The following is a 14208-nucleotide window of genomic DNA, read 5'->3' on the forward strand; positions in this document are numbered from 1 at the left end:
TGTTAATTGTTGTGACATTTTTCATATTCTGATGACACTGGAGCCCTGCATTCTCAGTATGTTTCAAACTTTTGCTTGTCAGATCATCAAACAGAGTCCTGGGGCGCTGCCTCTGACAGCTTATGTAACTCTCCAACAAGCACACCCACGTCACGCCGACATTAGGTGAGAATGCTTGAAATTCTCTCTCAAGTTTTCTTTTTTCATTCATACCACAACTACTTGTTTGTCTCTTTTCATATATACAACCATTGTTCATAACGCCATAAATGCCTTCAAGGAAAAACTTTAAACAAGCATGTGTCCTTATCCCTGTTTTTACAGTTCACTGCGTCAAGATTACAAAGACACACAGAAGACAGAGTTCTCAGAAAGAGATCACCAAGGTAGTGAAATGCAGCCAGGAGGAGGCTTTGATGTCATGTTTTTCACATGAGCTTTGAGTGAACCAGGGTTAAACATTTTTGCCTTAAGACATGGTCGGACAATATGTCTTACAACCTAGTTTGTTTCAAGCATCCTGATCCCTTTGCTCTGACTTCTCAATGTATTCTTATTGTATTGTATTCTTACTTTTTCTTACAGAGAGCTGAATCTGAGGATGTGAGTTTGTGTACCTTCAAGAAAGGTGTCAGCTTTAAGGTAAATGGGTCATTCACAGAAAGTGTACAAACACACACAGTACGACACTGTCTTGGTTAGAGGAAACACATACCACAAGCTTTGGTTATAACATGTTTCCGTCTTGGGCTCCAGTGTGGTTTAAGGCCCAGGCTAGCAGCTAACATGAGGCTCAGCTCCACCCTCTTGTCCACATATGGTCACTTTTTTTATCACTTCTTGTTCCAAAAATCCAAGATGGCAACGGTCAAAATGCCAAGCCCGAGGCTTCAAAACAAACAATGTGATAAAGTGACAACTTAATAAAGTGACATGTTAACAGTCCTACAGCGAAAATTACAACAGCTTTTAGCTATGCATACACAGTATGCCTTGCAGTCCAACCAAGATACCCGGGGGCCAAGCACCCATCAGGATGGGTCAGGATACCAAACATGACATAATTTCCCCAGCAAATCTGAGGGGAAACAAATCCTTGCTGGTTGATGTTAAACGCATCACTACCAGTGCACCAGTATGGACATGTCATACCAGACAACAGATTTAAAAACTCTGTATACTGTGAAATACAGAGAGATTTAGAGATTTATTAATCAGCATTGTGTGAACTTGTTTGGCAAGGGCTTGAATGTAACGGATGCTCATTTACATGTAAAAGTCCTTGAAATACTTGAACATGCATGGCTCACTTGTATTAAATATTTAAAACTGGGTCACAGGGTCTGAGAATGTAAACCTAAAGGAGCTCTGAGTTCTTAAATAGCTAGCTGTTGGTTACAGAGTGCTGTTCAGAATAAAGCCATAGGCAGTATCAAGGATTTACACACTGTCATTTGAATTTATATCGATGAGTCATTTTGTGCTGTTACAAAATATTTCTTATAGTCCAATCACATAGGATATTTTCAAATAATATTACCAATAATTAACCAGATTAAAATGATTAAAAATATAGAATCCTAGAATAAATTTCTAGAAATGTGCACACTATCTTGAAACATTGTTGTGGCAGCTAACTTAACAGTTAAATGGTTAATTAACAAAATAACCTTTATGTGCAATTTATGTTGGATACAGCAACTAAGCAAAAAAAAAAGAGAGATCTGTAAATTAATTGTACTATATACTGTGCTGTAGCTTTGACTGGTGAAGAAAATGTACTCATCTTGCCACAAGCCATTATGATAATTTTTTAAAGGACTCCAGAAACAAACTGACCGGCATGTCAACAGGAACCTCAGAGGGGAAAACTGCCTCCGTCCCACACATCAGAAGAAAAGGGGAGTGTTTTGTGGTGGTGTGGACCTTTGATCTTAATGAAAACAACATAGCATCCAAGAAGACATCCCAGTTGTTCTGCTTCTCATTAACCAATTTTGTGAGAGCTCTAAGATGTAAAATAAGAAACGCAAGATAAACAAACAAAATTAAGCCTCTCTCAGAAATAGTTCCAAATTTCTTGCCCCAACCATGCGCTGCATAACATATTGATATTAATCAAATGAAATACATATCAATAGTGAATAAATAGTAATAGATTGAATATGTGGATAATATCAATTATCCATGGTTATCCACAGTTCCTTTCCCAGGAACGAGAGTGGAATGTTAAAAGTAATTTAATGAGACAAGCCTGTCACAAAGCTCTGCTAGAGCTTGAAAAAATCTTGCTGCTTTATATTGTCATTTTTTCTCATCCAGGCCATTGGTTTGGGATGATAGTCAGCTGTGACACTTCTTTCAATACCCGAAATATTACAAAGGATGTTGTTGAACTGAGACAAAAAACAGTTACAGTAAAAAAAGGAAAGGAATCATTCCTGAATTGTATTTACTACAATGGTATTTAGAAAATACACATTCTTCGTTTACAAATTCTTCCCTCATCAGAGAGGACTCTTTTGGGACAACCATGTCTATAAATAATAGAGCAGATATGGTGTCCAACTTCAGCTGCTGACTTTGTCTTTAATGGGAAAGCCACAACCTGTTTTGAAAAGTAATCTGTGGCTGTTAGAATATACTGGAAGCCATTCACAGTTTTTGAGAGAGGTCTTGTCAGATCAATGCCAATGAGCTCCCAGACAGCAGACACCTATCAAGGTACAACAAATATATTTCCTTTTACATTTTCAATACTTCTTTATTAATAGCTGTTGTATAATATCAGGATACTACTGTACACATTTACCTTTATATACTGTGCAGCAGTCAGTGGTTTTCCAACTTTCTGGCATTTATCACATTCCAAGACCTTTAATAAACTAGCTGTTAATAAAACCCAAAAACACGAAACTCAAAAATAACTCAAACACAAACCCATTTTTTAATATCAATGGATATGCCAAGCCAGTAAAATCTGGAGCACATTGCAGTGTGTGTTTTCAGGATGCCCGAATATCCCACAATTGGAGAGGAGTGAAATTCCTTGAAGAGCTTTCTTGCATCCTCTTTGGATTTAATGGCTCTTCTGCTTCCAAAGAAGACCTCTCCTTCTGCAGTGAACATTCATTAAAGAACTGTAATCATTAAAGAGCTATCTTACCAAAATGCTAGCTACATTTGAATGTATTTAGATACTCACCTTTTAGTGTGACTTTGGAAGCATACCTCCTAAGGTTTCATTTCTAGGATTTATACCCAGATGGGTATGTTCTCAGAGAGAGGAAGTCAAATGTTTCTTGCCACCTTTTCTCCATAGCTATACAGACAAGGGATAACACACGTATTTAGTATTGTTATAATATGATACATATCTCATTATAACAAGAAAATAACTTTTTGGTAAACATTTTGGTGGACATGTACTGTATTTTTTTCTTTTTGATGTCATCTTTCTTACTGAAAATAAAAGATAAAGGCGCACATTAGCTGATGTTTACTTTTGATGCTGCCATCTTAAAAGTAGTGAATAGCATCAAATTGACTTTTATGATAACACTGGCAGACAAATATATGTGCTCATTATGTCAGTAAGGTAAAACAATACAAAGAAAATTCTGTGAACAATCAACTTAAGTCATTCACACTGAAGTGGGCTTAACTTAAGTTATTCTCATGTCAAATTGGCTCAAGCAGTGTGCTTCTTTTCACACTGTACCAAGTAAGCCCACCTGAGAAAAATTCAAATTTTTATAAATATAGACTTACATGGAATCAATAGGTAGACTTACCCAATGACAGCATGTCACGGAATTCTTAAATGAAGGGGAGAGCAGTCGAAGTAGTCTTTCTTCGTTCTTTAATATTGTCATATGAATCAGTCTACACTAAAAACTTTGATAATCGCTTGCTCGTTATGACATATGCACATTATAATAAGCTAGCTACATTTGTTTAAAGATAACACGCTGCACGCCATTATCATCTAACTTCTACATTCTGCAGCAAAGCCAGTATGTACATGCAAATATTTACATGCTTACAGATCAAAAAGCGCAATGAAAAGATTATTTTTAAGATACTGTTCACCATCAGCCAAAGTCTCAACAGCATGCCTGACAGCAAGTTTGCATAGATTTTTGGGCGCGACAACAGAGCTGTCAATACAATACAGAGCACATATCAACAGAACACCAGCAACAGTAATGAAAAATAGTGTAGCACCCCATAAAAGATCATAACAGCACATAAAATGGATAATCTGAACAGTACTTATGTGGTGGTCATAAATTTGTTTTTGTTCTCCTTTAAGACAAGCAGAAAAAAACTTAGTTGTATATGGATTATTTAACTCATAAATACCCTTTGTTTTTGTGAGTGTCACATAGACTACTGATACAGTAGACTAGTTTATCAGGTGTATGTGTTTCAAACTAAATACTTGCTGTAGAGGTTCTGCAATAACGAATGAATGCTTAAAATATAAATTATTGCAGTTAAACGCTCTCCAAACGAAATTGGCACAGAAAATAATGTTTAATGTGATTAAAGCATGAAAGTTAGTAAATCAATCTGCATTGATCTATAAATGAATGTGGGTGATTCTTACAATATCTGTTGTCCACAGCTGCTTGGTACTGTATGAAAAGCTTCTCCTTCAGTTCATTAAATCTCTGAAACATCTGAAGGCAGCAGGACTGATAGGTTGGTAAATCTGTAGCCTCTGATAAGTGCTGCACCAGAGCACAGTGCTGTTGATGACACCAGGCTGCTACAAAATAACCACACACACTTCCTACTCATATCAGACTGGTGGGTTATATGTTCTGCTTTTCCATGAAGGAGATGTCAGGTTTGCAGGGCTCATCCAACTTTCCATTTAGCAAAAGTTGTTTCTCATGTTTTCCACACACAACAAGACTTATGAACAGTGTGTGTATGTGTGTGTGGGTGTGAAGTGAAAGACAGATTGGGCAAGCCATTTGCTGCAGCAATAACGTGTTGCTGTTTTTTTAACAATATATTAAAGACATAAATCATTTAAAAAATACTTTGTTTATATGATTGCATCAATGTAATGCTTTTTCGTCTTAATTCTATGTGTTCATGTTGTAAATTATCCCATTATATTGCAAAATGTGATGCAACAGTATTAGCACTGTAAGGCATTTCAACAATAAAATATGAACTGCTAAAAAACTTCCAACAACGAAGTTTCATGACACACAGGATTAAAGAGTTTGGGTAATCCGTGGTCTCCCACATAACAGGCAGAATGTCAAATTCTAACCGACCAGTCTGAAGTGTATAGAGCATAGACTGTAAAAAATATGGATGTAGCCACCATGACGTCACCCATTGGTTTCTGAAGGGCAGTTTTGAAGCTTAAAGTGGGAAGCCCCAGCCATCAACATCTTGGCAGTGCCTGACTCCACCTAACTCCCGGCTAATCCAAAATGAGGAAAGAGTTGAAGCTGAGGCGGGCTAAATGAAGCCTGGTTCCTGAAACATGCCCACCTAGCTCGAAGCTGTCAAGCTAGCTAAGGCAAACAAGCTTGGCTAACAAAGCAAGGCTATGTGGCTAACCCTGTGGTCTTCTTGCTCCCAGTTGGTACCATTACCATCGCAGCTTATGTTACTTGAGGTAAGTTAACCTGAAACTATAAAACAAAACTTGAAATAATGATTTATGTTATTGAGATTATACTACACAAGTTTAAAATGCTTCAGAGCTTTTTAAATCTATAACTGTGGTAATTTTGTGGCAAATTCAAAAATCTGCAGATCGATTCTCAGTGTGCATAATGGCTTACATTAAAGATTATAGTTCCCACACCGCTATTGCAAACAGTGCACATATTTATGGTTTTGACACTGATAGAAGTCAGCAGGGGACTGAAACTTGTGTGCACTGCTATCGACAGTGCTGTGCGAGATTATTATCTAGATATGATTGTTGAGAAAGTAATGCACTTTTGTATTTGTTACAAGATGTTCATTTCTTTCAGTACATCACCTTGTTGAGGTCATGGCTCCACCACGTCTGCTACACACAGCATAAACTGAACATACCAGTCTTGGCTACTTGACTTTAGACAGCTGATATGAAACTGTCTGTCTTCAAAGGACAAAAAAATATATTCAGGGACTGTCATCTATATTTCGAGGTGTTGCGCACTTGTTCCATTTTATCCTACAGATGTGACATAATTGTATTGTCAACATAAAAAACTGAGCCACCCTTTATAGTTGACTTTATATTTTTCATTACGTAAAGCATTTATTACCCTTATTTATTTTCCTCTCATATTCACAGTATGGATCATTGGTGACAGCTATGTCCGGTGTGGTGCCCAGAGAGACGCAGACAATGCAAAGCAACCTCAGCGTGCCAGATGTCCCTCACATTAGAGATGACCGTCCTGGGCTATTTTTGAAAGATGGAGTTCATTTCACACGAGGGAAATGATATGTTTTTAAGAACATTTGCTAAAAGCCTTAAAAACCACCTTCAAATGCAGTGAACTGCTTACAGTTGGCAGTGTCACTGCTTTTTGAATTTGGCCTTTAGGACCTATTTTGTTAGGCCTTAACGTAGCCCTGACTGTCATCACAAATGTTGAGTTTATTTTTTATTTTTAAGTATTGTCCATCTTTTTGTATTTTATTTAAAATGTATTTGAGTGTTAATCTATGATAACTTCTAGTTCATATTTCAATAAATTCTATTTATATTTGCACTCCTTTTGTCTTAATACTGACTGAAAATGTTAGATTTCACATTCAAATCTGAGTATCAATTGACCAAATCATACAACACAGATAAAATCATACAATACAGATAAAACATTAAGCATTAATGCTCAACGACAAAATCTAGTTTAAGCAGAAAGTGAAAATACTCCCACACAATGTTTCAGACTCCTGACCTTTCTCAAGACATTGTCTCAAAATGTTTTGAGAAAGGTCAGAAGACCGAAACGTTGACAAATAATTATGCAGAGTCCATTCCTGTGTGTGCAGGAGTATTTTCACTCTCTATTTGACTATAATTAAGGGGGCTTACACCCAGCAGCAGAGCCTAACAAGGTTTTGGAGAGTGCCTTGACAGTCCGTCACAGACTTCTTTAAATGCAAACACTACAACTTAAATTACTTCAGTGTTTAACAGGTCATAATCAATTTATTTAAGCTAAAAAAAAAAAAAGGTGGTGGACATCACAGTCCTCATATTCTGTCTGTTGCATTGTCTATTCTTGTGTAGTTACGGGTCTATCTCCTACACTTATTATTGAAAATTTTTCATCTGACAGTCAAATGCGTAGTTTTTTTTATGCCATAATCACTTATATAACACACAATTGACATACATTTCGTAACCTCTGTAAGTGTTAAGGACAACAATATTAAAAAAAATGGAATTCAACGGACAAGCCTAGTTTTCACTGAAGTCACGCACAGTATGTGTCCTGCTGCCGTCAGATGGCTGCAAGATTTGATGACCTGAAGGAGAAGCTTTGGACAACAGATACTGTCAGAATCAATCATATTAATTCATAAATCAATGCTGACTACTTTACCGCTTTAACCACAAACTTTAAACTTTGTATTTTTTATGCTGATTTAAACATCTTTTGACTGGGGAGTGTTTGATTAAATATACTTTATTTATATTTTAATCATTATTCCATTATTTATGTGCATTAGCTTAAAGGATGTAGTTTGCTGTTGTTGATAAAATCACTGAAGTGCCAGCAGAGCGACATCACTTAAGAAACAGACTTGAGAAATCTATTCTCAGCACATCAACACCAACAGGCTTTCAGGCTGATTTTTTGGGAAAGTGTGTCTAAAATGATGTGCAAGACATCGAAAATATTTCCATTTGATGGAATGGTGTAACCATGAAAACATAGAGTAGGCATATTTTGTTTGAATGAGAGGGACAGAGCTTCTGCCAGTTCAAGGCTGATACACAGTGAAAAAGTAACTGTGTGCGCTGTTATCTGCTGTTAAGAAGGCATCTACTGTAACTAGGCTACTTTTGCCGAATTTACAAGAAGATCCTAACTCAACAACTGACAAAACTGTCTGGTGACTTTCTTTAAATGATCTGACTCAATTTGCCTGTTATTTCTCACATTCCCAAACACATCATTAGCATTTGACTGTACCTTTTTGTTTGCACTTAAAGGTTCAATAAATGGCACTGAGCCTCACCAGATATCAGCAAATAACTATTAGCTATGTAAAGATATAGTGGAGTAATGGCGACCTGAGCAGTGAATGAAGTCACGCTCCCTCTGTGTGTGTTGTTGTCCAAGCTTCTCTGTTCTTTGTTGTGGTGGCTGCACTGGCGAGATGTTGGTGCGATAGTGCGACATCTAGTAGCTGAATGTCATGTATTGCAACTTTCTCCCAGCCCCCACAACTCTTAGCCCAAACAGATGCAAACACAAACCCATTTAAAAATTAAAGCTGCAAGCAGCGATGATCGGGCCCTCGCACCTTTGTTGACATTGGGGTGCACCACAGTCATGCAGTTATGTGTGCAGTACGTGGCGCTGGGGATGACATGTTGGAAATTGTGTATACATTTGATGAACTATCTGTCATTTAGGCTTCACTTCCTGTTGCAAGTAGGCAATTCTACATAAATGAAATATTAATGCAGCAATACATTAACAAGAGGACAACTGACATGGGTATACATTTTCATGAATATTTGACATTGCATGTAGTCAATAACTATCACTTCCTGTGTTGACTATATAGTGCTAGAGAGCACCCACTAATTATGCCTCATGTTGCTGTATATCATGTGTAGACCACATCATCTAAATTTCACGTAAATCAGATGATGTTTGTCACATGAGGATGACTTCCCATTGTCAGTAGGTGGTGCTACACAAGTGGATCTTTAATGCTGCAATACATTTAATGGAGGTTATACATTTTCATGAATATCAGTCATTGCACTAAGAAGCCCCCACCTTTAAATTTGACATAGATGTACGAAATTTGATAGGCATATGTAACATCTCTAGACTTTAAAAAAAGCTTCTTGGCGCCAGACCCTAAATTCAACAGGAAGTCAGCCATTTTGAATCTACTTGCATTTTTTTTGCAAAGTGAAGCCATTTACAGGTGTTGTACTTTAACAAACTCCTCCTAGATATTTAACCCGAGCGACACTTTTTAGTTTCCATGGAACATCCTTGGCGTGCCAGTCAATTTTTCCAAAACATTAGGGCATTAAACAGAAAGTTATTGTAACTCCACTTTACATTTTCCAGTCTGCCCCAAATTTCTCATGCTTGATTGGAATCCAGGCCTGAACACATCTACATGTCAATATTGAGTCATAGGACTATGACTCAATGTTTCCTGTTTAATGCTATGTTTGGGGCATTAAACAGGAAGTTGTTGTAACTCCACTTTACATTGTCCAAGTACAATAGTATAAACTTGCTATGACATGTCAAATGTTTTCATTGACAAACATGTATAGTTTATACAATTTCAAGCCCATGCAGAGTTGCTGTATACCAACACAGGTGTTTTTCATTTATATGGTTTGATTAGACCTCCTCTCAGCTTGGAGGCCATGTGCAGACGGTGATTGCTCAACATCTCACTGAGTAAAGCAGACTAAATGCAGGGCCACTGATGCCTCCCACAATCATGATTTTATCGATTCAAATGCTGCCTCCATGATTTTGCAGTTGATCAGGCTAAGATGAATATATTGGTGCAGGAGCTGCATCTGAATTGAATTTTATTTCAGCTCTCACTACCTAAGGACATCTTGCTCTTAAAACAAACTATACCACTGTTAAGCTTCTGTGTTTAAGAGTTGTGCTGTACCTGCATGGCTACATACTTAGTTCTCCATAGCTACACCATAGCTGACATGCACCTTCTCTGAGATGCCATGTGGGGACTGCAAGACATGTTTGGTCAGCTTTTGCTTTGCTTTGCTTGTACCCTTTTTTCCTCCTTGCCTTTGTTAATGCATTGCTTGGTACATTACTGCCAGTATTTGTTGATCAATAGAATAGTGTGAAGCCATCTGCAAGAGTGTTTATTCCGTCACCTTTGTGCGTGCCCATGCACAAGATACTAACTAACTAACTAACTAAGAAAACAGTTCTCCATTGTACTTCCTAGTGATGAAAATCTCCATTGTGTACATTTAACAGATGATAGACCAGTGGCCACTCCTGTTTTTAACTCAAAGAGTAGTCCTATTGTTCAAACGCCCTCTGAAGGCATCAACCTTCATAAAAACACGCTCTTTGAGTGTCATTCAAGCAAGTCTACTTCCAGTACTCCACTCCGTCATACTTTCTCTCCGTTCCACTTCCAACCCACCACGGGCCAAGTGACTATACTGGACCTTCCATCCAACCAACACACCACAGCTCCAGAGGCATGTGCAAGTGTTGACCAAGGCTCCATGTTGTAGTGCTTTCAGATATTTTTAGAAGACTATTTCAATATATCAGCCTTATTATATCGTCATTTTGGTCAAAATTCTCCCTTTTACTTCCAGTTTTAGTTCCCTGAGTCACAGTTTTACTCTTGTGTTGTCTTTTGTCTTTGATCATTGTGTTTTAGTTGTAGCTTGATCACATTTCTGTCACCAAACCTAAGATCTATCTGTGCAGTGTGACAAATTGTAATGTTCAGTTATTCTGCAATTTTTAATTATGATTACCTATGTTACTATTAAGAGGTCATAGTTGCCACTAGGAGGGCTTTGTGTTACTATAGAGACTGCCATAGGAGTCACTATATCATTCATCTGATCATCCTCATATTCCCTACAAATCATACTCATAGATTAAAGTTCCAGACATGGTTGTCGACTTTGTCACTGCAGGGTGGTGACGAAACCCAGCCAACATTTTTTTATGAACATTTAACTAGATGTATCTGGAACTCGATGGGAACCAGTTCTGTCTGTGAGTATGAGGGCTTGAAGTCAGAAAGGGAAAGAGACACGCCAGAAAATACGTAAAGAAATAAATGTAAAGTAATAAATCAACAGCAAGAGAGACACACAGAGAACAAGCAAAGAACATTGAAGCCTGAAAGCTTGCAAGACAGTACAGCAGAGAACTAACAAACTGTATAGCGTGTGCATGGGCACACACTCACAGATACACACTCAAAGCAGAGCTTTTCTTGGTACAGGAAGAGGACTCTTAAAGGGACAGCACTGCCTGAGCCCTGCACAGCTCGTCTCGTTGTTGATTCAAGCTGAGGAAAGAGGGCAGACGAGAAAAACAAGCTGCTATATGATTGTAAATGAGGGAAGATGAGGGTGGTTGCAGACAGGAGATGAGGTTGACGGTCGGTATTGAAATTCTCTGTGGTATTCAGTTGTGACAAGTTTTTCTTTCTCAATGAAGAAGAAGTGGTCAGGATCTTTTTTCTTTCTAATTTCATCGTCTGTTTAAAAAAAAAAAAAAAAACAGGATGGTGGTTTTTGATCTCATGATGTGGATCAGCTTTATAACAATGACTCGGTGTGGATGTTTTCAGTCACTAGTACGGTTATCATTTTAACAACTTTTAATGTATGTCATGGTGGTTTGTACATTATATGTTTGTGTCTGTTGAAATCTTGCGGCTAAATGATGAGTTGGCATGAGAATGTTGAGGCAATAAACTTGCAAATCCTAGTTGCTCTGCAACTAGAAAGAAGCAAAAATTCACACGTCAGTTTTGTTGAATGTGAAATGGTTATGTGTTTCCCCACCAGTGTGAGAATGTGTGAAATTTGTCTGAAAATATTTGGCTTTGAGGCTGCGTGTGACATGCTGAGAGATGACTTCAAATGGACCATACAAAGACTCTTTTGCAGAAATAGGCATTCAGATCAAGGGAGACTTGATCTCTGTATATGAAATATACACAGTTGATTCCTTTTAAATTGATGAGCACAGCACTTTTTCTACCAAACTCATGGCTATTTTTCACTGCAACTTCTGCCTCCCTGTAGTTTCTGTCCTGCTTTCCCCATGTGATTTACTAAATGCTTGATACACTAAACCATATGGACAGAACAAGCAAAGCTTTGTGGAAGTCCTGGGCAAGGAGGCAGTTGTGCGCACCCACACACACACATGAGCACACACCAATAAAAGTGAAGACACGGCAGAAAGCTGGGGCAGCCTGGAGGAGGAGATGTTTTTCTCGACATATTGCGGGCGTGTGAGGATCCTGGTGGCATCTGTCACGCTGGCTGTACAGTCACTGTGAAACACAGCAGGTAGGTGAGATATAGAGAGGAGTAGTGAGTCATTTCTGATTACGTCTTAGTCATCATGGGAATAAAGAAAGAGATTTTTTAAATGTTTCTATAAAGAAAAAGGACACAAATTGAAGATAGTAGAAAGGGGTGTTAAAAAGAGATAAAAGGGGGGAAAGAATGAGATAAACAAGCAAGAGATGTTTCAGTAGAGAGAAGCAGAGTTAGACAGAGAAAGGGGGGGTTGTTAATGAGCTGATCATGAGCAGATGGAGGTGCCAGTGCTGTCTTACAGCCAAAGTCATCCTCATGTGGTCTGAAGCAAAACAGGGGCTTGGTCTGCCCTGCATTCTGAACACAGCTAATTGGCTGCAGACAGGAGGTCTGATGCAGTCACCAATCAGGCGGTAGAAATGGCAGCTTCCCTTTCTTCTGTGTACTGTCTGACCCCTCCCACTCTGTGAGGTTTAAAACCAGGGGAAGTCTGAGCGCTGATTCTAGAGAGTTCCATTCTTCATTGAACCTGCCTCATGAGCTCTGAACATCTACTCTGACTCCTCTCCCTTTATGCTGCAGAACACTTTGTTAAAAACTTTTAAAAACAGTTTTAAAATAGACTTTTACCTTTTTTCAATTCCCTCTTAATTTAATTTAAGAGACTGAAGATCACCCGTTGTTCCTTTGTGTTGCCCTCCATCTCTTGTCACTCCCCAACACTGTGGATGACTGTCGCATGAACCTCTCTCGTCCTGGACTGAATTTATCATCTGGCCTTGTTCTCTGTCCTGTGAGAATAGCCTCTGTTCCCTCTTCACATCATCACTAAGAACTGACAAGTACTGTTAAACCTAGGTATGTATCCAACCATTGAATGTGCTCACTTCACATCTCCTGTGTAAGATTTTTCTTTGTTTTCATGGTGTTACTTTATGTATATCTCTTTGATTTTGCATAGATGCTTAGCTACATCTTTAAAAGTCCAGAGGCACAAGCGTTTTGTGTGCATGTGTGTGAGTGTGTGTGTGTGTGTTTTCCAAGTTTGTGATGTTTGCGCAGGCAAATTGAGGGTGCATACCTATCCTAGAAATAGCCCTGAGGGGCACTACTGCGAAGCCAAAGCAGGTTTTTCGTCTGTGACAACAGCTGCTATCTTTGTTTTCTGTATTCTCTCTATCAATGGTTTTGATAAGCTGTAATTTTCCACTGCACTTGGTCTGAGAATAGAGAAGTAGCGCAGGCTGAGACCATGGCCAGACTACGGTGTGTATATATGCATTAAGTGGTATCAGATTGTCTTGGACTAATTAAAATGCTTTGAATTAAATTTTAATGATAATATCCTGGTATGAAGTTATAATATATGCTGTAAATAATACTGTCTTTAGAAATCCATTTTATTGGCTTGTATGGAGACATGTATAAGTGAATGACATTTTTGAGTGACTGTATAGGATGCTGAGACTGTCATTTATTTTGAATCATAACCCAAAAGGGTTTTGTATGTATGTCACTATAGATGAAAAGTTTTTGTTTGTTTTGTTTTTTACAATTTTAATTTAAAATTTGCTGGTTCTCGGCGATGTTTTTTTCCATGGTGGTGTTTCCTGGCAGACCTCACCACGTGGACTTTTTTTTTTAATCTGACTTCCTCACTGGTCACCCTACCTTTTCTCATTCATGCCATTCCAGCCTTGGCCCCTGAGAGCTGACTCACTTCCTAGTTGATGTTCTTGTTAGTTCAGTGCTTTCCAAAAACCACGAAACAGCAGAAATTAATGTGATGTTTACGGTGACTGCTTCATCTTTGCAGTTGTCTTGGTTTGATTTCCCAGAAAAGTTCTAATTCAAGGCTGCATCTGTTCCAGAGAACTTATCTCTGAAGTGCTGTGGGCCGTACAAATGAAATTGTCCATATTAAGACTGTAGAAAAGTGAAAGGAGAGAGAT

General features: G+C 38.2%; 1 protein-coding gene across 2 annotated transcripts in view; it reads left to right on the forward strand.

The window, feature by feature from the left end:
* Nucleotides 1-583: 583 nt before the first annotated feature.
* LOC121914004 (high affinity choline transporter 1-like) overlaps nucleotides 584-14208 on the forward strand; it is a 34238-nt gene continuing 20613 nt past the window's right edge. The window contains exon 1 of one of the 2 annotated variants that reach the window (XM_042436935.1): nucleotides 584-642. The gene's annotated coding sequence lies outside the window, so the exon portion shown is untranslated. Of the gene's footprint in view, nucleotides 643-12750; nucleotides 13115-14208 lie in introns of those variants that run through there. The other variant, XM_042436927.1, reaches the window with a different exon arrangement.

Source organism: Thunnus maccoyii, chromosome 2 (genome assembly GCF_910596095.1).
Source record: "Thunnus maccoyii chromosome 2, fThuMac1.1, whole genome shotgun sequence".
Classification (NCBI taxonomy): domain Eukaryota; kingdom Metazoa; phylum Chordata; class Actinopteri; order Scombriformes; family Scombridae; genus Thunnus; species Thunnus maccoyii.